Raw genomic sequence first — 24,214 nt, forward strand, 5'->3', positions numbered from 1 at the left:
CCTGGCTGGCCAACATAAACAGGGGATTCAGAATCTCTTCACTTCAGGGTCTGACTCTGAGCTGACTGGTCACAGCCAGTGGGGTGCACAAGTAAATAAGGGGTGACTTGGTGACGGGATACTGGCCTCTGCAGTTATTTCAGTCACAAAGAGAAACAAGGAGAAAATTATCTACATAACAGAACATTAAATTTAATTTATTTTAATTAATTTATTGTCGTGTGCACAGAGGCACAGTAAAAAGCTTTGTCTTGCGAGCAATACCAGGCAGATCATAGAGTTAAGTAGCATAGATAGGTAAATAATAGGTAAACAGCAGCAAAAACAAAAACACATGTATAGACAAATGTTAAGAGTCTGAGTCCATTCAGTATTCTAACAGTAGGGTAGAAACTGTTTCAATCTTTTAATTATTATAAAGTTGCAGGGGATGGAAGTAATAACTCCTGGATTTGAATGACAAGGAGCTTAGGGAAATGGAAATGGAAAAGGTATGACAAAAAAAAAACGAGAAAGGAAATTCCAGTCAAGAAATTTACATAGGAAGTTTCTATTATCATCCAGACATGGTCATTTATGATGGAGAAGTTGACCTGAAGTTTGCACAAATGAATAATGATAGATATTATCAATTCACAATGCTGTAGCACAGAGGTGGTCCAGGCCCTTGTCTTCAGGTGAAGTAGGGTGAGATGGAGAATAAGAGAAGCAGGGCAATTGAATTGTAATTCAGGCCTGTGCCATAGCCGCTCGTTGGATGCTGCCTGAACTGCTGTGCTCTTCCAGCACCACTAATCCAGTATTTGGTTTTCAGCATCTGCAGTCATTGTTTTTACCATGGATCTTAGATCCCATTGCAATTCCTGGAGAGCGTGGGGCCTCAGCAGAAAGCTGTTCTATCATTCCTTGCTGTATGTGGATTTATTGGTAGATGTAAATTCTCACTCATTAAGTTGTTTGAATAATTCTTTGCACTACGCGTGCTCACTGTAATGTCCCTTGACCATAACTGAGTTCTCGAAGTAAGACAAAGCAGCAACTAACATTGACTTTAGTGCATCATTTTCCAAAATGTAGAATGTAATTAATTGTCAAAAATCATTAATAATAGGCAAGAATAGACAAGTTGCTTTCAATCATTGCACTGGACACAGGTAGTGCTGCTTTCAGTTCTCTTGGTTATCTTCTTAGGGGCTCAGTGGTTAGCACTGCTGCCTCACAGCGCCAGAGGCATGGGTTTAATTCCACCCTTGGGTGACTGTGCGGAGTTTGCACATTCTCCCTGTGTCTGTGTGGGTTTCCTCCAGGTGCTCCAGTTACCTGCCAAAATCCAAAGATGTGCAGCTTAGTTGGATTGGCCGTGATGAATTACAGTCATAGAGATGTGCAGCACAGAAACAGACCCTTCGGTCCAACTCCTCCATGTCGACCAGAAACCTTAATCCAATCTAGTCCCACCTGCCAGCACCCGGCCATTATCCCTCCAAACCCTTCCTATTCATATACCCATCCAAATGCCTTTTAAATGTTGCAATTGTACCAGCCTCCACCACTTCCTCTGGCAGCTCATTCCAAACATGCACCACCCTCAGTATGAAAAAGTTGCCCCTGAGGTCTCTTTCATATCTTTCCCCTCTCACCCTAAACCTATGCCCTCTAGTTCTGGACTCCCCCACCCTAGGGAAGAGACTTTGTCTATTTATCCTATCCATGCCTCCCATGATTTTATAAACCTCACTAAGGTCACCCCTCAGCCTCTGAAGCTCCAGGGAAAACAGCCCCAGCCTATTCAACCTCTCCCTGTAGCTCAAATCCTCCAACCCTGGCAATATCCTTGTAAATCTTCTCTGAACCCTTCCAAGTTTCACAACATCTTTCCGATTGGAAAGCGAACATAATTACATGCAATATTCTAACAGTGGCCTAACCAATGCCCTGTACAGCCGCAACATGACCTCCCAACTCCTGTACTCAATACTCTGACCAATAAAGGAAAGCATACCAAACACCTTCTTCACTATCCTATCTACCTGCGAGTCCACTTTCAAGGAGGTATGAACCTGCACTCCAAGGTCTCTTTGTTCAGCAACACTCCCTCAGATCTTACCATTAAGTGTATAAATCCTGCTAAGATTTGCTTTCCCAAAATGCAGCAACTCACATTTATCTAAATTAAACTCCATCTGCCACTTCTCAGGCCATTGGCTCATCTGATCAAGATCCCATTGTAATCTGCAGTAACCCTCTTCGCTGTCCACTACACCTCTAATTTTGGTGTCATCTGCAAACTTACTAACTATACCTCTTATGCTCACATCCAAATCATTTATATAAATGACAAAAAATAGTGGACCCTGGACCGATCCTTGTGGCACTCCCAATGGTCACAGGCCTCCAGTCTGAAAAACGACCCTCCACCACCACCCTCTGTCTTCTACCTTTGAGCCAGTTCTGTATCCAACTGGCTTGTTCTCCCCATATTCCATGACATCTAACTTTGCTAACCAGTCTCCCATGGGCAACCTTGTCGAACGCCTTACTGAAGTCCATATAGATCACATCTACCACTCTGCCCTCATCAATCAGGCAGCATCCAAGGAGCAGGAGAATCGATGTTTCGGGCTGGAGCCCTTCATAGGAAGGATGTTGTGAAACTTGAGAGGATTCAGAAGAGATTTACAAGGATGTTGCCAGGGTTTGAGCTATAGAGAGAGGCTGAACAGGCTGGGGCTGTTTTCCCTGGAGCTTCGGAGGCTGCAGAGTGACTTTCTGAGGTTTATAAAATCGTGAGGAGCATGAATAGGGTGGATAATCAAAGCCTTTTTTCCAGGATGGAGGAGTCCAGAACTAGAGGGCATTGGTTTAGGGTGAGAGGGGAGAGATATAAAAGAGACCTAAGGGGCAACGTTTTCACACAGAGGGTGGTACGTGTATTAAATGAGCTGCCAGAGCCGGTGGAGGCTGGTACAATGACAACATTTAAAAGGCATTTGGATAGATATATGAATGGGAAGGGTTTAGAGGGCTATGGGGCCAAATGCTGGCAAATGGGACTAGGCAAATTTAGGATATCTAGTCGGTACGGACAAGCTGGACTGAAGGGCCTGTTTCCATGCTGTACAGTTCGATGATCCTAATAAAGGTATTTTCGAAAGAGAAAAAAAGATATGAGGCACTTTGCTGTCTGCTAAATTGTGAGGAGATACTAAAAATGGAAGGTAAAGTCAACATAGTCTTACCATAGGATAGACTGTTCTCCACTGTGGAGAGAGAGAGACAACTGGGGATAGTTTCACCTGAAGTTCATCACACCTCAGGCATGGGGTGAGATTGAGAGGGAGAGACATTGTAACCTCAGCCAGTTTGAGAATTGAACCCACAACATTGGTCAACCCCAGCAAGCTATCCAAGCAAACACACTAGTGCAGGATACTGAGCATCAAAATGTGCAGTTTTCCTTGATACATATAAATCAACAAAGTGTCTGCTACATAACTGAAGTTCCTCCATTGCCAATCCAATGAAAATCACACCTTTATATCAAATGTTGTTGATGGGAGGAGAACACTGTACAGCACAGCAGGGAATTCCATCTCAATATTGGTTTCATGCAAATTGAGAAATTTGAACTAAAATAAATTGTAATATACAATTTCCCTCGAGGAGTTTGTGAAAATATTTTTGAAAAATTTGAAAGGAGAGGAATAACAACAATTGTATTCATGTAGCATTCTTCGTTGCAAGGATGTTGCCAGGGTTGGAGGGTGTGAGCTAAAGGGAGAGGCCTAGTAGGCTGGGACTGCTTTCCCTGGAGCATCAGAGGCCAAGGGGATGACCTTATAGGGGTTTATAAAATCAGGAGAGGCATGGATAAGGTCTTTTCCCCAGGGTAGGGGGTTTCCAAAACTAGAAGGCACAGGTTTAACATGAGAGGGGAAAGATTAAAAGGTCCCTAAGGGGCGACCTTTTCACACAGAGGGTGGTGCATGTATGGAGTGAGCTATCAGAGGAAATGGTGGAGGCTGGTACAATTACAGCATTTAAAAATCATTTGGATTGATTTATGAATAAGAAGGGTTTGGAGGGATATGGGCTTCAGGATATCTGGTCGACATGGATGAATTGGACCAAAGGTTCTGTCTCCATGCTGTCCAGCTCCATGACTTGTGAATGTTCTACAATTTGTGAATGTTATCAAACACGAATCGACACTGAGCAACTTGAGATTTTTAACCAAGTAAAGGAAATGAAAATAACCACAAAGAGCTGCAGACGCTGGAGATCTGAAACAAACAAAAATAGAAATTGCTGGAGAAGCTCAACAAGTCCAACAGCAACTGTGGAGAGAGATAAACAAAGCTGACATTTCGATCCAGTGACCCTTCATCAGCCAAAATGTTAACTGTTCTCCTTTTGTGGAAAAAAATACAAACATTGGTTTTTAAGGAGCATTTTAACAGAGGAAAACTTTTACAAAAACTTTAAATTTGCATTTGGTATTAATTTTCTGCTGCTGCCCATCTGCATTTTTCTTGCTGCACACACTTGTTTTTCAGTTTCTCACTTGTACAGTAATTGTGGTAAAGAAAAACCTTCTGTTAGCAGAACAAATTAATGACCGTTGGTAAAAGTCTGATTTGTAAAGTAGGACAACTACATTGTGTATTCCTGACGATATGGAGCTATTTGCACAGAACCATACAACAGCTACGAGAGAAAAACAGCAGGTTTTATTTTTATCACAGGGATTTTATTGCAATGTGCCAAAGCCTTAGTTGGATATACAATGGTTATTTCAGTGGTGCCCAAGGGCAGCAAACCAGATAGTCCAGAATGTTAGTGATGTAAAAGTCACGTGAATTGATTTCACAATCATGAAACAATAGTGTCCAAGAAACCACTCACAGTGTGATTAGAATTTGTGAGAAGGAAAAAAAATCGCAAATTGCAATGGTGTGTGCTTCTGGACTCAACGAACCACACAGAACTGATATAAGAATTTAAAAATAAACTCTTTTAAGAGAAATTCAAGGAGTACTAACAAATGCTTGAAATGTCATAACATTCAAAGCTATGGCCCTATTGTGGGAAAGTGGGTCAAGTGAAGATACATGTGTATTTTTTGCTGGTATAGACTTAGTCATAGAGTCATAGCAATGTCCAGTATGGAAACAGACCCTTTGCTCCAACTCGTTCATGCTGACCAGATATCCCAACCTAATCCAATCCCATTTGCCAGCACTTGGCCCATATCCCTTCAAACGCTTCCTATTCATATACCCATCCAGATGCCTTTTAATGCTGCAATTGTACCAACCTTCAGCACTTCCTCTGGCAGCTCGTTCCATTCATGCACCACCCTCTGAATGAAAATGTTGCCCCTGAGGTCTCTTTTATATCTTTCCCATCTCACCCTAAACCTATGCCCTCTAGTTCTGAACTCCCCCAGCCCAGCAAAAATACTTTGTCTATTTATCCTATCCATACCCCTCATGATTTTTAATCCTCAATAAAGTTACCCCTCAGCCTCTAACTCTCCAGGGAAAACAGCCCCAGTCTATTCAGCCTCTCCCGATAGCTCAAATCCTCCAACCCTGGCAACATCCTTGTAAATCTTTTCTGAATCCTTTCAAGTTTCACAACATTTTTCCGATAGGGAGGAGACCAGAATTTCAATCAATATTCCAACAGTGGCCTAACCAATGTCCTGTACAGCTGCAACATGACCTCCCAACTCTTGTACTCAATACTCTGACCAATAAAGGAAAACATACCAAACACCTTCTTCATTCTCCTATGTATCTGCAACTCTACTTTCATGGAGCTATGGACCTGCACTCCAAGGTCTCTTTGTTCAGCAACACTCACTCAGATCTTACCATTAAGTGTATAAGTCCTGCTAAGATTTGCTTTCCCAAAATGCAGCACCTCACATTTATCTAAATTAAACTCCTTCTGCCACTCCTCAGCCAATTGGCCCATCTGATCAAGATCCCGTTGTAATCTGAGGTAACTTTCTTTGCTGTCCACCATACCTCCAATTTTGGTGTCATCTGCAAACTTACTAACAATTCCTCTTATGCTCACATCCAAATCATTCATATAAATGACAAAAAATAGTGGATCCAGCACCGATCCTTGTGGCACTCCACTAGTCACAGGCCTCCAGTCTGAAAAACAATCCTTCACCACCACCCTCTGTCTTCTACCTTTGAGCCAGTTGCGTATCCAAATGGCTAGTTCTCCCTGTATTCCGTGAGATCTAACCTTGCTAACCAGTCTCCCATGGGGAACCTTATCTAATGCCTTACTGAGGTCCATATAGATCCCATCCACCGCTCTGCCCTCATCAATCCTCTTTGTTACTTTTTCAAAAAACTCAAGTCAACTTGATGGACCAAAGAGCCTCGTTATTTTTACAGACGTGTTGAAAAGACGACAAAGGATGAATTGTTCCCATTTTTGGATTAAGTGGTGGATATATTAGGTAGTGTTCTCTTACAGCTTCCCCTCCCACTGACAAAGCTCATCCAATTGCCACCCCACCGCCACCAACAAATCGACTCATTAACACATAGACATAAGTGAGTTTCTCAGTGAATCACAGACCTCGATACTGGTGACCCAGATTGCCATTGGTGGTCAATTTCCATGTTGTAAACTCCACCCCGATCCAGGTCTTCTCCTCGAGGAATCTCCTTGAGTGAGTAGGGAAGTACCTTTTATGTTCTTCTTGTGAGCTGTGGCACATAAGGAAAGGCAGCCCAGGGGGGAGGTGAGGGGCAAGGATTGGGGTTGGCTATCAACAGCCACCCGCTTGACCCTGAACCGAGCCTCTGATTGCCCCTCCACCCTGGGTCATCTGGAGACGCCCCTCAACCCGGCAGGCAGGTCACCACATTCGGGAAACTAGCCACCAATCTCCTCCACTGGGAAGGCAGATGATGAGGGAGATGGTGAGTTGAGACCCTTCAGACACCAAGCATTGAGCACCAAAGGCCCCTAATTGGTGATCGATCAAGAAGCTCACCCGCTGGCCTTCCCATTAGAGCCTGATTAAGGAGGTGACATAAAATGGGTGAGTTTCTCTCCGGGGTCAACCTGCTCAATTAGTTCCCCTTCACGCCAACTCTTTCCTGACTTCTAGAGAGGGACATTCTGGATTAGTGGAGCTAGAAGAGCACAGCAGTTCAGGCAGCATCCAAAGAGCTTCGAAATCGACGTTTCAGGCAAAAGCCCTTCATCAGGAATAAAGGCAGTGAGCCTGAAGCGTGGAGAGATAAGCTAGAGGAGGGTGGGGGTGGGGAGAAAGTAGCATAGAGTACAATAGGTGAGTGGGGGAGGGGATGAAGATGATAGGTCAAGGAGGAGAGGGTGGAGTGGATAGGTGGAAAAGGAGATAGGCAGGTAGGACGAGTCCGGACAAGTCATGGGGACAGTGCCGAGCTGGAAGTTTGGAACTAGGGTGATGTGGGGGAAGGGGAAATGAAGAAACTGTTGAAGTCCACATTGATGCCCTGGGGTTGAAGTGTTCCGAGGCGGAAGATGAGGCATTCTTCCTCCAGGCGTCTGGTGGTGAGGGAGCAGCGGTGAAGGAGGCCCAGGATCTCCATGTCCCCGGCAGAGTGGGAGGGGGAGTTGAAATGTTGGGCCACGGGGCGGTGTGGTTGATTGGTGTGGGTGTCCTGGAGATGTTCCCTAAAGTGCTCTGCTAGGAGGCGCCCAGTCTTCCCAATGTAGAGGAGACCGCATCGGGAGCAACGGATACAATAAATGATATTAGTGGACCAGGTTTTTTAAGATGGCTATGATGACCATGAACTTCCATGATTGTGTTCAGTGAAATACTGTGCTGGTGTGGTAACGCACCTTCCTTGGGTCATGAACCACCTTCATTCATTTTCCATCAAATGGCACTTCTGCGCACAAGAGTAACTGGCCAGCATGTGGCTCAAAACTATAGGGTTCTGACAAAGTAGGACATGAACGCAGGTAGGGACACGACCACTGTAGCACAAGACCTCGTATTGAATTGTTTCCATTCTGAAGAATGTTCACCAGACTCAAACAGTAGCTCTGCGTCCTTGCCCACAGCTGCTGTCAGACCCCCTGCTTCCTTCCAGTAATTTCTGTTTTTGTTTCAGATTTCCAGCATCTGCCGTTCTTTGTTTTATTTTATTGGTTTGATTTTTTTTAAAAAATGAATCTAGTGAACAACCTCTAAGTTCATCCTTGTTGAACATGTTGGCAGAAATGGATTTATTATTCAATTTATATTAAAAATAAAAATTCTAATAAACGCTTACTTTATTCAAGTATGGATGATGTGCATCATCCTTCCTTTGCATATTAGCTTGACTCTGAATCTATGTCATAGAAAAAGTCAAGCTTAGGGAGGGACGGTTAACACTGCTGCCTCACTGCGCCGGGGATCCGGGTTCAATGCCTACCTCGGGCAACTGTCTGTGTGGAGTTTGCACATTTTCCCTGTGTCTGCGTGGGTGTCCTCCACATGCTCCAGTTTCCTCCCATAGTCCAAAGATGAGCAGGTCAGGTGAACTGGCCATGCTAAATTGTCCATGTTGTTAGGTGCATTGGCCGGGGTGGGGAATGGGTCTGGGTGAGTTACTCTTCGGAGGGTTGATGTGGACTTGTTGGGCTGAAGGGCCTGTTTCCATATTGTAAGAAATCTAAACTAAGCATCACATAGAGTCAGAAACGTACAGCACAGAAACAGACCTTCGGTCCAACTCGTCCATTCCGACCAGATATCCTAAATTAGTCTAGTCCCATTTGCCAGCACTTGGCCCATATCTCTCTAAGCCCTTCCTATTCATATACCCATCCAGATGCCTTTTAAATGTAGTAATAGTACCAGCCTCCACCGCATACACTGGCAAATTTAAGCGAACTTATGAAATCTAGCAGCAAAAATGTATCACTTGTCCAGCTGTTAATTCGTATCAGATTTTTGCTCAGATCAAATTTGCACTGTGAATTCATGAGGTGGGAATTGTAACTCTCACTTCCAATTCATATTAATAAAAAGTAAAACTCAAAAGTTTTAAATATTGAAAAAAAATCAAGTCTAAGAGCCAGAAATATATTGGACATGAACCAAGGATGCAGAAAATTGATCAGCAGGAGACTCTCCAAGTGGAATAAAATTTGCATTCATTTTCAAGATAACTAAATACTCTGTGGTTGGGCTCGCACATCAAGCTGAATGCTAAACCTCACTGAGAATTGTAATTGCCCCTTGAATACCGGAGCCCAGATCTTGCTGTAATAAAAATACAGAGCCAATCAATGCTTGCTGTTGTTTTGAGGTAAATTGGACAAGAGCTTTTGGCATCAAGCATATATACAGTGAAACATGTCAGTCAGTCAGGAGGTTGTTGTCACACATACCCTATCCATTCACAGATGCACTGTTGGTGGCCTCACTGCTAGATTGGTCGCTGGAAGCCAATGCAATGGTGCCACCTTGCCATACTTGCCCAATAACTCTGCAATAAAGATGGCTGAAAAAGTTATTGTTGGTGCATTTAGGATTAAGTGCGTTCTTAACAGTGTCATAATTACCACCAGTCCCCAGGCAGCTTGGGGACTGGTGGTAAAATTAGGGGAAAGTGGAAAAGGTGTCAAGAAGGAATTTCATGCAGGAAAATCAATTTTCCTCAACCATGTAGCAAACGCCCCTTTCCCGCATTCTCACTGGGAAAGTGCCGGCTACCAAGGAACAGCTCTCACGACCCTTAGGTGTGTCAGTCAGGGGCCTCTTGCTTGTTAGGACTCTGCGAATTGGAATGGAATTTGGGAAAGCACACATATTCCCAGTTATAGACTAGCCTAACAAAAGGGCCTAAAAAAAATTGCCTTTCCTTTAGCTAAGTTTCACATGGAGTCAGGAAGAGGTGCAGTAATACAGTAGTGTACTGAGGATCTTTGGCCCCTCTCCTGTTTACCTTCCTCAGGTCTTGCACACATTTCCCAACTCAAAGCTCAGGCCTGCTGACTTGAAAAAACCTGTTCGACCCCATCACAATGTCTAATTGCAAATCACTGACATAGTCCAAGGCGTCATGGCCAACACCGTTTTTCTTGTATTCATTCAGAGGATATGAGCTTTGTAGGCTGGGCCAGCATTTCTTGCCCATCCCTAATTGCCCAATGGGCAGCTGAGAGTCAACAACAATTGCTGTGGATCTGAAGTCACACATCATCCAGACTGGGTAAGGATAGCAGTTTCATTCCCTGAAAGACAGTAGTGAACCAAATTGGTTTTCCCTGACAACCACCAATCATCAGGCTCTTAACTCCTGATTTTTATTGACTACAAATTCCACCATCTGCCATGCAGGATTCAAACCCAGGACCCCAGACCATTACCTAAACCTCTGGCAAGAGCACCAGCAGAGTATCGCTTCTTGACAATTCCATCAATGCCACCCAACACATGCTGGCATTTTGATGTGAGACCAATCTCACATCAAAATATTTTTATTTTCCTGCAATATAAATCGTTGTGATCATTTGAAATGAAGCATTCTTGTGTGTGTGTCCTGATGGGTGCAAGGTGAAAAAGCATTGGCCATGTGTCCCTGATTTTCAGTTTGTGCTTTTATCAAGGTGACGGAAACAGCTACACTAACTTTGCACAACTATCGTCCACTGATACCACTTACATTTCCAGTTGTTTTGGCAACATTTGTTGGTCCAGTTATGGTTTGTAAGGAAGCAGATTTTTCAATTTCTGGACCCTGTTATATTTCGCCATCCATAGTTTCGGAACATTTGCACAGGTTACGTGAGACTTTGTGAGGTAATTCCATTTTCAAAACAAAAATTATTAACAGCATGAATTTCCCTTTCTAAGCATAGCCCACGCACACAGTGGGATCACACAAAAAAAAACAAGTAACATTTCAAATAGATTTTATATTCAAAACCTAAAAGCCATGTAACAAGTGGAGAGGATTGTCAGGCTTGAATTACAGGGAGAGGCTGAATAGGCTGGGAATTTTTTTCCCTGGAGTGTAGGAGGTTGAGGGGTGACCTTATAGAGGTTCATAAAATCATGAAGGGTATAGATAAGGTGAATGGTAGAGGTTTTTTCTTTCGGGTGGGAGATTTCAAAGCGAGGCGGTGAATTTTTAAGGTGAGAGAGGAAAATTTTAAAAAGAGGTAATTTATTTTCACAGAGAGTGATTCCTGCGTGGAATGAACTGCCAGAGGAAGTGGTAGATGCAGGTACAGTTACAATGTTTAAAAGACATTTGGATAAGGAAATTAATAAGAAATGTTGGAGGAATATGGGCCAAGCACAGGCAGTTGGGCCTAGTTTAGTCTGGGATTATGGTCAGCATGGACTGGATGGACCGAAGGGTCTGTTTCCATGACTCTATGACTCTTTAACTTATTTTTGTCACTAGGTTCTTCTCCAAGAACAATATTTTAGCAATTTTGTAAGAGGTTGGAGTTGTGTTTCTGATTGTAAGCAAGGCTGGTTGATCACAGATGCGAACCTTAAACATTTGTGAACTTGCTGTGAAGCAGAAATTGTTGGTTGTGCCTTTTTTGGGCAGATGTTTCTGAAGCATGTAATGAGCCAGTGTTTTCAAGGATGGTAACACAGATGTCATTGTATGGCTTCTTGGAAAATTACTCACAGACTCATAGAGATCTACAGCACAGAAAAAGATCCTCCACTCTATCAGGTCCCTGCTTGTTAGGACAGACACCAAACTATTCCATCTAATTTTTCAGCACTTGGTCCATTATCTTGCATGCCTTGATAGTGCAATTGCCCATCCAAACACCTCTTCAATGTGATGAGTGTTTCTGCCTCTCACACCCTTACAAGCAATGAATTTCCCCATTCTCACCATCCTCTGGGTGAAATGTTTGCTTTTCTCATGTCTCCTCTGAACCTCCTGGCCCTTTTCCTTAAATCTATGCTTCTGGTCTTTGACTTCCCCCCCTCAGTGGTAAAAGTTTCTTCCCACCTATGCCCCTCATAATTTTACACATTTCAATCATGTCCTCTCTCAGTCACCCCTGCTCCAAGGAAAGCTGCCCCAGACTGTCCAAACTGTCTTCATAACCGAAACTCTCCAGCCCAGGCAACATCCTGGTAAATCTCCTCTGCTCCCTCTACAATGTTATCGCATTACAATCTCCTACAATGCAGACTCCAAAACTGCATGCAACACTCTTGAAATAACTTCACAGAGGCCGGTATCCCATCACCAAGTTACTCTTTGTGTACATGTTTGATACTGATCCGGCTCCCTCAGAGCCAGCTCTCAGTGTGAACAGAAGCTCTGACACTCCCGTTTGTCAGCTGAGGCTCCCTGATTGGACCAGATTACCAGCCCCAATCAGGGGATCCCTATTCTATCCAGGTCCACCTGGCTGATCTCGTTACAATCACTACAACTTCAGCTGTGGCTTCACCAACATTTTAGACAGTCCCAGCATAAACTCCTGAGTCTTAAATTCTGGGCCTCAACTAATAAGGCAAATATGACATGTGACCTTTTACCCACTTCATCCACCATTCCTGATACCTTGAAGGACTGATGTACATGCACATCAATGTCCCTCTGATCATTAGTGCTTCCCAAGGTCTTACAGGTCATCATGTATTCCTTTGCACAGACTCCACAGCACAGAAACAGGTTATTTATACTATCTCCTCTCTGGAAATGCTTGTACACCACACCATCCTCCCACAATTCCTCATCATCAGCCACAAACCACATTTCCTTCCATACCTCCACTTGGTAGCATTGGAAATTCCTGATGAAGGGCTTTTGCCCGAAACGTCGATTTTCCTGCTCCTCGATGCTGCTTGACCTGCTGTGCTTTTCCAGCACCATTCTAATCTAGACCCAGCATTGGGGATTCACCCATTCAGCCATTGTAAGCCAATGGATTTTTAGATTAGGTTCACTACAGTGTGGAAACAGGCCCTTCGGCCCAACAAGTCCACACCGACCCTCCGAAGAGTAACTCACCCAGACCCATTTCCCTCTGATTAATGCACCTCACACTGTGGACAATTTAGCATGGCCAATTCACCTGACCTGCACATCTTTGGACTGTGGGAAGAAACCGGAGCACCCGGAGGAAACCCACGCAGACACGGGGAGAATGTACAAACTCCACACGGACAGTCACCTGAGGATGAAATTGAACCTGGGTCCCTGGTGCTGTGAGGCAGCGATGCTAACCACTGAGCCACCATGCCACCCTAATTCTGTTCTCATTATAAATTTCCATTAGATAGCAATAACACTGTTATAGAATAGTGTATCCTCAAACCCATTGTTCTGAATAACCAGTTTGGTACCTAGCATGTATTCGACACAACAATTCAAAAAGAAAGCCTGATATATATAGCACCTTTCGTGACTTCAGGATGTCCCAAAGTGAAGCAACTGAAGAACCCTGGGATTATAACCACTGTCAACTCAATCATAAGCCAGTTTGTGAAGTATGAAATGACATACTAATACTGATTAATGTTACAGACTGCAACATGTACATATTGAGTCATAGAGGTCTACAGCATGGAAACAGGCCCTTTGGCCCAACCTACCCATGCCACCCAGTTTTCACAATTTAAACTAGCTCCATTTACCTGTGGTCCATATCCCTCCATACCTATCCCATGTACCCAACTAAATGTTCCTTAAATGACAGAATTGTTCTCGCTTCCACCACTACCTCTGGCAACCCGTTCCTGATACTCACTATCCTCTGTGTGAACAAAATTGCCCCTGGACCCTTTTGTATCTCTCCCCTCTCCCCTAAAACCTATGCCCTCTAATTTTAGATTCCTGTACAAGAAAAAAGCTGTTAGCTACCTACCTTACCTTCTCCGTACCTGCCAACTCCAAGTGCCCCAGCAATCCATCTTTACAATTTCTCCAGATACTTAAGTAAAACTTGTTGAGCATCTGTGTGTCCTAACAGTACAACTAACAAGCTGTTAACAGCCACTGTTGTAATTTAAGAGTAAATGTGAATGGGAAAATATAAGATGTCAAACTCAGCTACAGATATCAAACAAACATTTGATGAAAATCAGCAGCAAAAGCAATATCTGACCTGAAGCCTGAGATTTACAAATGGTTACACATTACGGTCTGACTGACCTCGATAGTATGGCTACTAACAATGATCTGTATTCATAAGTTCAGACGCAATTGGCAATATAAACAACACAACTGTGCTCCGAACCCCAGGAGCAAAGAGGGCACAAACATCCCAAGAAAGCCATTAATATCTAGAAAAATCTATTTTTGAACTTTCATCAATGCCTCTACAGCTCAGATGTCATTCACATAAATAACTCATTGGCTCAAATTTTGTGTTTGTAAAACACTAGCAAATCACGCTGACAATTTGCCTCAAGGCGGATGTGATCGTGTGATTTGCTTGCCTTCAGGGCATCCATGTGTGCCAGAAAATCAGGGGATGAAGAAAAATTACTGTGGTACAGCATGCAAGGCCTGGAGTAGTATCAGACTTGGTCTGCAACAGAATCTTTTAGTTGTTAACTGAGCTTTGAGGATCAGGCTCGGGAGGCAGTTTGTGCGGAATTTAAGCATTTGCTTGGGATATTTCATCTTTGAATGATTGCATGGAGGGAACAGAAGCGGCAATAGTGCCCTGTTTTCATGGTGCTGGGCTATCCAGGAGCTATTGCAATGTGGATGAGGCTGGAGGCTGGGAGATCCCTTTTCCATATCACCAGGCTGGGAATGTCTTCACGTAAGCATACTGAAGGATCAGTCCACGCCTTAACCTCAAGAAGATCCAAGTCCTTTACCAACCCTTCCCAGAGCAAATCCCAGTCCACCCCTCCCTTATGACCTCTGCTCCTGAATGTGGATCATATCCCTTCCCTGGGAAGTCACCTCTCATTGAAGCTGACATCAATGTGGAAAGCCAACCTGAATCCAATTGGTAAGCGTCCTCTTTGCACACCTAAAAACAAGAGTCTTCAATGACCGTAGCATTCAAACCAACACTTGTACATCCAACAGTCACCCTTCCAACTCTTCTGCACGCCTCCAAAACCTGGACTATGCAGAGTTGTCACCTCAAGGTCTTGAGATGTACCATCATCGTTGTTGGAGATGGATTCTCCACATCGCACTGCCTCCATCTCCACTTACTGTTCCACTGGCTGCCCCTCTTGTTACTCAAGTGCTCAACCTCCCCATTACCAGCTACCTCTCCAGCCACCCCACTTGTATCCCGACCGGCTGGCCTGCTTCAGAGTTCTTGTTGTCTGCTGTCCACTGTGTTGCTCTGCTCCCTCATGCAAGGCAAGCAGTACACTGCAGTGGGCACTGGGTGTGTGAGGCAGTGTGGAAGCAGGGCAGAGTCCTTATACTATTTCAGGCTGACATAGGTAGATTCTTGATCAGTCAGGGAATCACGGGTTCCAGGGAAAGGGCAGAAAGGTGGACATGAGGAATGTCAGATCAGCCATAATTCTATTGAATGGCGGAACAGGCAAGAGGGGTCCACTCCAGTTCCTATTATTTATGATCGTTTGGCCTTATTGTGCATGAGAAGTGCCCTGGACATTAACATTGTTTTGCTGGTAATAGTGAATATTGGAAAACAAGGCTCTGGCCTAGTCACCAGTAACGGGGAGCCAACTTAAGAATGAGGTGAGGAGGAATCACTTCTCTCAGAGGGATGAGAGTTTTTGGAACTCCTTGCCACAGAGAGCTGTGAGGGCAGAGTCTTGTGTATATTTAAAGCTGATATAGATAGATTCTTGATCAGTCAGGGAATCAAGGGGTTACAGGGAAAGGGCAAGAAAATGGATGTGAGGAATATTGGATCAGCCATGATCCAATTAAATAATAGAGCAGGCTCAAGGGGCCAAATGGCCCACTCCTCATCATCACAGATAGTTATATTCATAGAATCCTAACAGTATGGGCACAGGCCATTCGACCCATCAAGTCCACACTGATCCTCTGAAGAGCATCCAACCCCTCTACCAAATATTTGCCATGGCTAATCCACCAAACCTACACATCTTTGGACTGTGGGAAGAACCCAGACAGACGCCAGGAAAATGTGCAAACTCCACACAGACAGTCACCTTAGGGTGGAATTGAACCCAGGTCCCTAGCAAGGAAAGGCAGCAGTGCTAACCACTGAACCACCGTGCCATCCCAATATTCTCCCATGCAAACTGATACTGTGGCATCGTCGGCCCTGACATCAGAGGCAGTGAGTGTGCTCCCTGCAGTTGATGGGAGGTCAGCAAATACAACTTTGAAATAAAAATGAGAAGTTAATGGAACCAGCCAATTTAGCTACATTTTAAAATGTCTCTCACAGGGTTTCCTATCTCAAACCTGTAGCACACAAAGGGTGCAGTTAACCAAGCTATTGAGGTTCTCAATGTAATCTCAAGAGATTTAGCAAGCACCAGTTTCAGTTTTTACCTTTAGCTCTCCCCTCATTCTCCAGCTGGAACAATGTGAAGAAAAATGAGACATCTTTATCTATCTGTCTTGCAGTGGAGGAGAATGCCTTGCTTAGTTATTCTCAGGTTCCAATCGAAAATGATCAGTTACAACGTCTTGTCACAATCGCTCAGCTGAAATATTAGCTCTCCCCTATTCTATTAGCACAGTGCAATCTCCAAGTTACCAGCGCTGTGCACCAACCTGTTAGAAACGAAATCTGTGTGAGATCACAATCAATTACACTCAGAATTCTACATGGTTGCACCAACTGCAACAGTAATCTGTGGGGAGTTTAATTACTGAGTGTTACTTGTGTGGGAAGGAACATCTAAATGCTGGCCACATCAGAGCCAAACATTAGAGGAAACTGTTCAACCCACGCCTCCTTCTAACCAAAAGCAAAGTCATTCCACCATCAAGCACTAATCTCCAGTTTGTAATTGCTACTTATTTTCATGTTCTCTCAAAAACTGAGTCCCAGTCATTATTGACTCATTCTCTGAAGCAGATAGGCTTCTCAATGAACGCAGGGAAGACCAAGATTCACTTTCAATCAACTTGCACAGCACAACACCTCTGAGATGTCAAAACAGACTGAAAAGACTGCGACTTCTTTCACTGGAGCTTGGAGATTTGAGAGCTGGCCTTACTGAGATTCATAAAATCATGAGAGGCATAGGGAAGGTGAATGACAAGGGTCTTTTCCTTAGGGTAGGGGGGTTCAAAACTCAGGGGCATATTTTAAAGTGAGAGGAGAAAGATTTAAAAAGATCATAGGGGAACATTTTTACATGGAGAGTGCTTTGTGTGGGGAATGAACTTCCTTAGAAAGAGATGGATGTGGGTTCAGTTACAACGTTTAAAAGATACTTGGATAAACATATGAATGGAAAAGATTCAGAGAGATATGGGCCAAATGTAGCCAGGTGGGACAAGTTTAATTTAGGAACATGGTCAATGTGGACTGGTTGAACCAAAGGGTCTGTTTCCGTGCTGTGTGACTCTGTGACTCAATGTTTAGAATCAGCAAAAAAGATCCTGAAAAAAATGGACTATTTTCCGTATCTTGGGAGCCTCCCTCAACTGTCCTCCTCCACATCGGGGTGACAGGATGCCAACTTGTGGATCATTTCAGAGAACATCTCTGGGACACCATCCCACCAACCCCACCACTCTGTGGCTGAACACTTCAACTCCCCCTCCCACTCCGCCAAGGACATGCCAGTCCTGGGCCTCCTCCATCGCCAAACTGTACCCACCATCCGCCTGGAGGAAGACCACCTCATCTTCTGCCTTGGGACCCTGCAACAACATGGGATGAGTGTGGATTTCACCAGTTTCTTCATTTCCCCTCTCCCACCTTATTCCAGTCCCAAACCTCCAACTCAAAACCACCCTCTTGACCTGTCCATCATCTTTCCCATCTATTTGCTCCATCCTCCTCTCCAACCTATCACCTCCCCACCCACCTCCATCCACATACCGCTTTCTCAACTACCTTCCCTCCCTAGCCCCACCCCCTCCTCCACGGATGCGGCCTGACCTGCTTTTCCAGCACCACAGTCTCGACTCCGATCTCCAGCATCTGCAGTCCAAACTTTCTTCCTCAACAAAAGCAAACATGGAGATTGAAATTCATCATCGCACCCCATGCACCAACTCAGTTTTTTAGCCGATTGAGGGAAAGAGTGCGATAGGCACTCAAGCTCAAAGTTAAGGTCATAGCTGACTGAGCAGTAATGACCACCCCCTGTCTCAGCTAGAATGTGTTCCAGAATCTTGGACAACCAACAGCAAGAGCCTCAAAACCCTTGAGAAGTTCCACCAATGGTGTTTTCACAAGGCCCTCCAAATCCAGAGGCAAGTAAAGTGGCCCAACACCAGCATCCTTTGTGAAGCCAACATTTGTCCTTTATTCTTTCACAGGGTGTGGACATCCACTAGCCATGCCAGCATTTATTTGCCACCTCTAATTGCCCAGAGGGCAGTTAAGTGTCAACTAGATTGTTGCAGATCTGGAGTCACATGTAGACCCTAAGACCATAAGACTTAGGAGCAGAAATTAGGCCATTCAGCCCATCAAGTCTGCTTCCCTATTCAATCATGGCTAATACAATTCTCAACCCCACACTCCTGCTTTCTCTCCATTACCATTGTTCCCCTTGATGCTCAAGAACCTATCTATCTCAGTCTTAAATACACTCAATGACCTGGTCTCCACAGCCTTCTGTGGAATTGAATTCCATAGATTCTCCACTCTCTGGCTGAAGATGTTTCTCCTTATCTCCATTCTAAAGGTCTTGCCTTTACTCTAAGGCTGTGCCCTCGGGTCCTGATCTCTCCTCCCAATGGAAACATCTTCTCAACATCCACTCCGGCCAGGCCATTCAATATTCTGTAAGTTTCAATTAGATCTCCCCCTCATCCTTCTAAACTCCATCAAGTATAAACCCAGAGTTCTCAAACGTTCCTCATATGTTAAGCTTTTCATTCCTGGGACCATTCTCATGAATCTCCTCTGAACACATTCCAGGGTCAGTACATCCTTCCTGAGATCTGGGGCCCAATGTTGTGCACAATACTCCAAATCTAGGCCAGGTAAGGATGACAGATTTCCTTCGCTAAAGGACATTAGTAAACAAGATGGATTTTTAACAACAACTGACAATGGTTACAAAGTCACCGTTAGACCAGCTAGATACTTTCCTAACTGCAATTTTAAAAAGTATTCAAATGTGATGAGCTACCACGGTAGGATATAAACTTACATCCCCAGAGCGTTCGCCTGGGGTAGTAGGTTATGAATCCAGTGACATTGCCACTCTGTCATAGCAAGCTAATTGAGGCACTAATGATTCAACATCCTTCGTTGGGTTGGAAGTGTTACTGGTGTACCTAATACCTGAATTCCTGGAACAACTGTTCCACTCAGAATTTGGTCAGAAAAGGCAACCCCTAGGAGGACAATGGAAATTCTTTACAGATGACCTCAGAGCATTCCTGGAGAGGTCAAATATCCCCATCAAGACATGGGAGTCCCTGGCTGGTGACCAAAGTGGAGAAGACACATTAGGAGAGATTCTAAACACATTGAAAGACTTCATTGGGAACATACAAAGGCCAAAGTCAAAGCACAAGAGGGATTTCATCAATCTCCAAGTGCATTTGTTGACCTTACCCTTCAAGAACAAGCTGACTGTCTATCATAGAATCCCTACAGTGTGGAAACAGGCCATTTGGCCCAACATGTCCACCATCCGAAGAGTATCCCACCCAGACCCATCCCTCTACCCTATTACATTACATTTATCCCTGACTAGTACACCTAACCTACACACTCTAGGCAACTTCCCATGACCAGTTCACATGACCTGCACATCTTTGGACTGTAGGAGGAAACTGGAGCATCCCGAGGAAACCCACGCAGACATGGGGAAAATGTGCAAACTCCACACAGACAATTGCCCGAGGTGGGAATCAAACCCGTGTCCCTGGCACTGTGAGGCCATGTGTGGCCAAGTCAGCAGAACATGTAACAGATTTACCAGTCATCACAGAACCCATTGAACCACAGGGCAAACAAGCCACCCTGTATCCTGATGTACTGTTTAAGAAGAAGCTATAGCAAGTGTTTCTGTGTGCATGACTATGTGTGTCCACATGTTTGCTTCTGTCTATGTGCATGCACGTGTGCGTATGTACCTATACATGTGTGTTTGCTTCTGTCAGTGCGCGTGTGTGTGTATATGCATGTGTCTATATGTGTGTCTCTAAACAGGATTTTCTTTAACTCTGTCAAATTTTTTCTAGATATCAATTTCAAAGCATCGTATTTTATTAAGCATGTGAAGCAATTTGATAAATGTTACAAAAATAGGAAAGGAAAGCCATGTACTCCTTCTTGGGTTTGTAACATGTTTATAAGATTACTATATCTTGGGACTGCACCTTTACATTTAAGGCACTGAAGAGGGTCATATGTCCTGTATTACATTTGGCCTGATCGTAAGCTTGGGTATTTTAAATTGTTAGAGTCAAGGAAAGCTAAGATTGATTTATGGAGAATAACATATGAGGTGTTTTTATTATGAGATATTCTCCATTGGAGACAAGGGCAACGGTTTCTAGGTTTGCAAGGAGTTAGCCCTGTGTTGCCAGGAAGAAACATTACTTTCTCTAGTTTAAAGTATGAGTCACCAATGCAAAGAAAGTAGTTTTTAGTCAATAATGCATTCAGTTGACTAAAATAAATGTTTAAAATTAGATCTCCTTGTGGTCAAGTAAATGATTGAATATCTTCTTTAAAGTTCTAATGTTCTACAGGGCTCATAACAAATTTGATAAGCAAACATTTTCTTGAGACTTGGAACAAATGACTTGCAAACAGATGTCAAACCAGATATGTTTTTAGTGTTTAGCTTTCAATTGTCTTATGAACGTGACTAATTATAAGATTTCGCTGCCGGGAACTCTAACCAGTTTAAACACAGCTCACAAAACATCATGACTATCCTTTGGGATCAGCGATGTCAGAGGAAATACTCATATCCCTTAAAAATCTTTGTGGCTCCTTTCTGTCTCTTTAAAAGAATTAATAATTTTTGGGTAAGGGTCTAAAAGGGTTATGACGGAAGATTGCCTTAAGCACTACCCTTTATGATGGTCTTATAAGAATTAGATGGGAGAACAGTTTATGAAGGAGTGAGACCTAAAATCTGGGCTCTCCTTATAGTCCCTGTAACAATATCCATCATGTCAATATAGCCTGTAACTGTTTGTGAATTTGCTGTAAGCGAGTTCTTGCTCAGTAAAGAACCTTACCGAGTTAGCCATGGACATGGTTTTCCTTTATCATATTAGACGAAGCATCCCCTGTGGATCACTACTGAAAGAGGAAAGAGGGGTTTACTAATAATCACAAGTATGTACCCACAGTTAGAAGATGTACTACAGTTAGACAATTGAACACGTTATGATTTGACTGGATAGTGTATTAGTTTGAATATCACACAACACCAGGTCATAATATAACAGATTTAATTGGACGCACTAGCTTTCAGAGCATTGCTCTTCATCAGGTAGTTGTGAAGGAGTGGTGCTCCGAAAGCTAGTGCGTCCAAATAAACCTATTGGACTACAACCTGGTGTTGTGTGATTTTTAACTTTGTGCACCCCAGTCCAACACCGGCATCTCCAAATCATAGTTTGAATATGATTTGTTAACTTCATCACATATACTAAACTGGAATGCAGACTACGTGAATGTTGGATTGAGATATGGGTGAGTAACCTTTTGATTGGAAATTATTGTCTGTGGAAATAGTTGATTGGAACTTTGTTGTTGGCTTATAAACATCATCTTTGATGATGTAATAACTTTGTTTATGTAATAATGTTGTGCACCATCTTTGATGCGCACATCTCCCATGAATGCAAGAATGAACATTTAAACATGGAAACCTGAGTCTCATCTTAACTAAGAAGGGACCAAGGGTTAAAATCACACTTTCACTACATTTAAAGAGACGGTAACATGCCATATGGTGAGAAGCAGACTTGACATGTCTGCGCTCACAAGTGTAACGTTTATTCCAACCATTGAATCTAACCTTTCCAATATTCATTGCATTGTTTATGCTACTTACATACCTTTCAACAGTTTCCATTTGAATTCTGTGAAGAAACTTTAAATCTGTGCCCATCTTGTTGAACTTGTTGACACTGCAGTTTGAAGAATTTCAGCAGAAGTGGCTTTCGTTAGGAACTTGGTTCGTGCAAAGCATACAGCTGCATCTATTGATGCTTCACAAACCAGATGGTGAAATTCTCTTGACATTGGTCTGCCATATTTTACAATACTGTTACTGATAAACTCGAGATAAGGCAAAGAACTTCAGATGAATTTGACGAGAAGAGTCAGTTAACCTCTGAATTGTTTCTCTGCACTGACCTCTTCACTGACTCCAGACTAGAGAATGCGTGCAACTTATGCTGAATAGACTGGTGACTCCTAAGTAACAAAGTAACCTGGTAACAGTTGATATCTCTATTCAGCAATGAAATGAAAAACAAGCTGCCAAATTTTATGACCTTCTGAATAAATTATTACAAGAGAAACATTCAAGTTCAATCGAATCTCAGTAATAGCTGTCTAAGGACCGTCTCGTCTATACGATTAGACATTAGATCAGTTTGCCAGTACAGAATTCTTGGAATAACAGTTATTAGTGATGATGTTGATTGATTTTCTTTTATTTCTGGTGTGCTGTTCCACATGCTGATGAGGCTTTTGCTTTAAGTCCTACGAAGGGCTCATTCCCTCAGCCAAGGAATTATTTAGTAAATAAGCACCCCAACTCAATGCCAGTAAATCACATAGTGTTGGCTTTGGATAGTGTATTCAATTGGGGTGGCATGGTAGCTCAGTGGCAGCGCCAGAGACCGAGGTTCGATTCCAACCTTGGGCGACTGTCTGTGTGGACTCTGTGCATTCTCCCTGTGTCTGTGTGGGTTTCCCCACGGTGTGCTGGGTCCCTGCCACAGTCCAAAGATGTGCAGATTAAGTGGATTGGCCAGGCTAAATTGCTAGGCAGAAGTGGGTACTGGAGATTAGAGTCAAGATTAGAGTGGTGCTGGAAAAGCACAGCAGGTCAGGCAGCACCAAGGAGCAGGAAAAATCAACGTTTCAGGCAAAAGCCCTTCATCAGGAATTGCCCATAGTGTTCAGGGATGTGTAGGTCTGGTACATTAGTCATGGGTAAATGTAAAGGAATTGGTCTGGGTGGGTTACTCTTCAGAGGATCAGTGTGGACTTGTTGAGTTGAAGGGGCTGTTTCCACACTGTAGGGAATCTAATCTAAAAAAATATGCTTGCAATGTGGACTACCAATAGACTCCAAATCACCAAGGGTTCTTTGACAGCACCACCCACACCTATAGTGTGCACTATCAAGAAGGATGAGGGCAGTAGGCACTAGAGGTTAGCTTCACCTTCAGGTTAACTCTTCATTTGTTCCCTAGAAGAAGCAAACCGTCCCACATGCCCCCCACAACCTTCTCCACTCCCCTTCCTTCCCACTATGAAACACACTGTATTTACTTGGTTAATACCTGATCATTCTTTCATTGTCACAAAATCAAAATCTTAGATCTCCCGAACCAATGGCATTGTTTGAATATGTTTACCTCACATGCTCACCACCATCTCACTGTTACCTAAGCTGTTCTGACGAAGCAAAAATGGGTGATGGCAATTCTCTAGCCTGTCAAGGTGGGGGGAAGCATCGGTCATAGAGTCATAGAGATGTACAGCATGGAAACAGACCCTTCGGTCCAACCTGTCCACGCCAACCAGATATCCCAACCTAATCTAGTCCCACCTGCCAGCACCCGGCCCATATCCCTTCAGACCCTTCCTATTCATATACCCATCCAGAGGCCTCTTAAATGTACCAGCCTCCACCACTTCCTCTGGCACCTCATTCCATACATGTACCACTCTCTGCATGAAAAAGGTGCCCCTTAGGTCTCTTTTATATCTTTTCCCTCTCAGCCTAAATCTATGCCCTCTAGTTCTGGACTCCCCAACACCAAGGAAAAGACTTTGCCTATTTACCCTATCCACGCCCTACCTAATTTTGTAAACCTCTATATGGTCACCCCTCAGCCTCCAACGCTCCAGGGAAAACAGCCCCAGCCTGTTC

General features: G+C 43.6%; 1 long non-coding RNA gene across 1 annotated transcript; it reads right to left on the reverse strand.

Annotated features, from left to right (window-relative positions):
• Positions 1 to 1,152: 1,152 nt before the first annotated feature.
• LOC140482622 (uncharacterized) lies at positions 1,153 to 22,327 on the reverse strand. The gene is made up of 3 exons (XR_011961771.1): positions 22,161 to 22,327; positions 21,333 to 21,396; positions 1,153 to 1,320 (listed from the first exon to the last, which is right to left on the reverse strand). It is a non-coding gene; the product is annotated as an uncharacterized lncRNA (long non-coding RNA).
• Between the last annotated feature and the right edge of the window lie 1,887 nt (positions 22,328 to 24,214).

This window comes from Chiloscyllium punctatum, chromosome 11 (assembly GCF_047496795.1).
Source record: "Chiloscyllium punctatum isolate Juve2018m chromosome 11, sChiPun1.3, whole genome shotgun sequence".
NCBI classification, from domain to species: Eukaryota; Metazoa; Chordata; class Chondrichthyes; order Orectolobiformes; family Hemiscylliidae; genus Chiloscyllium; species Chiloscyllium punctatum.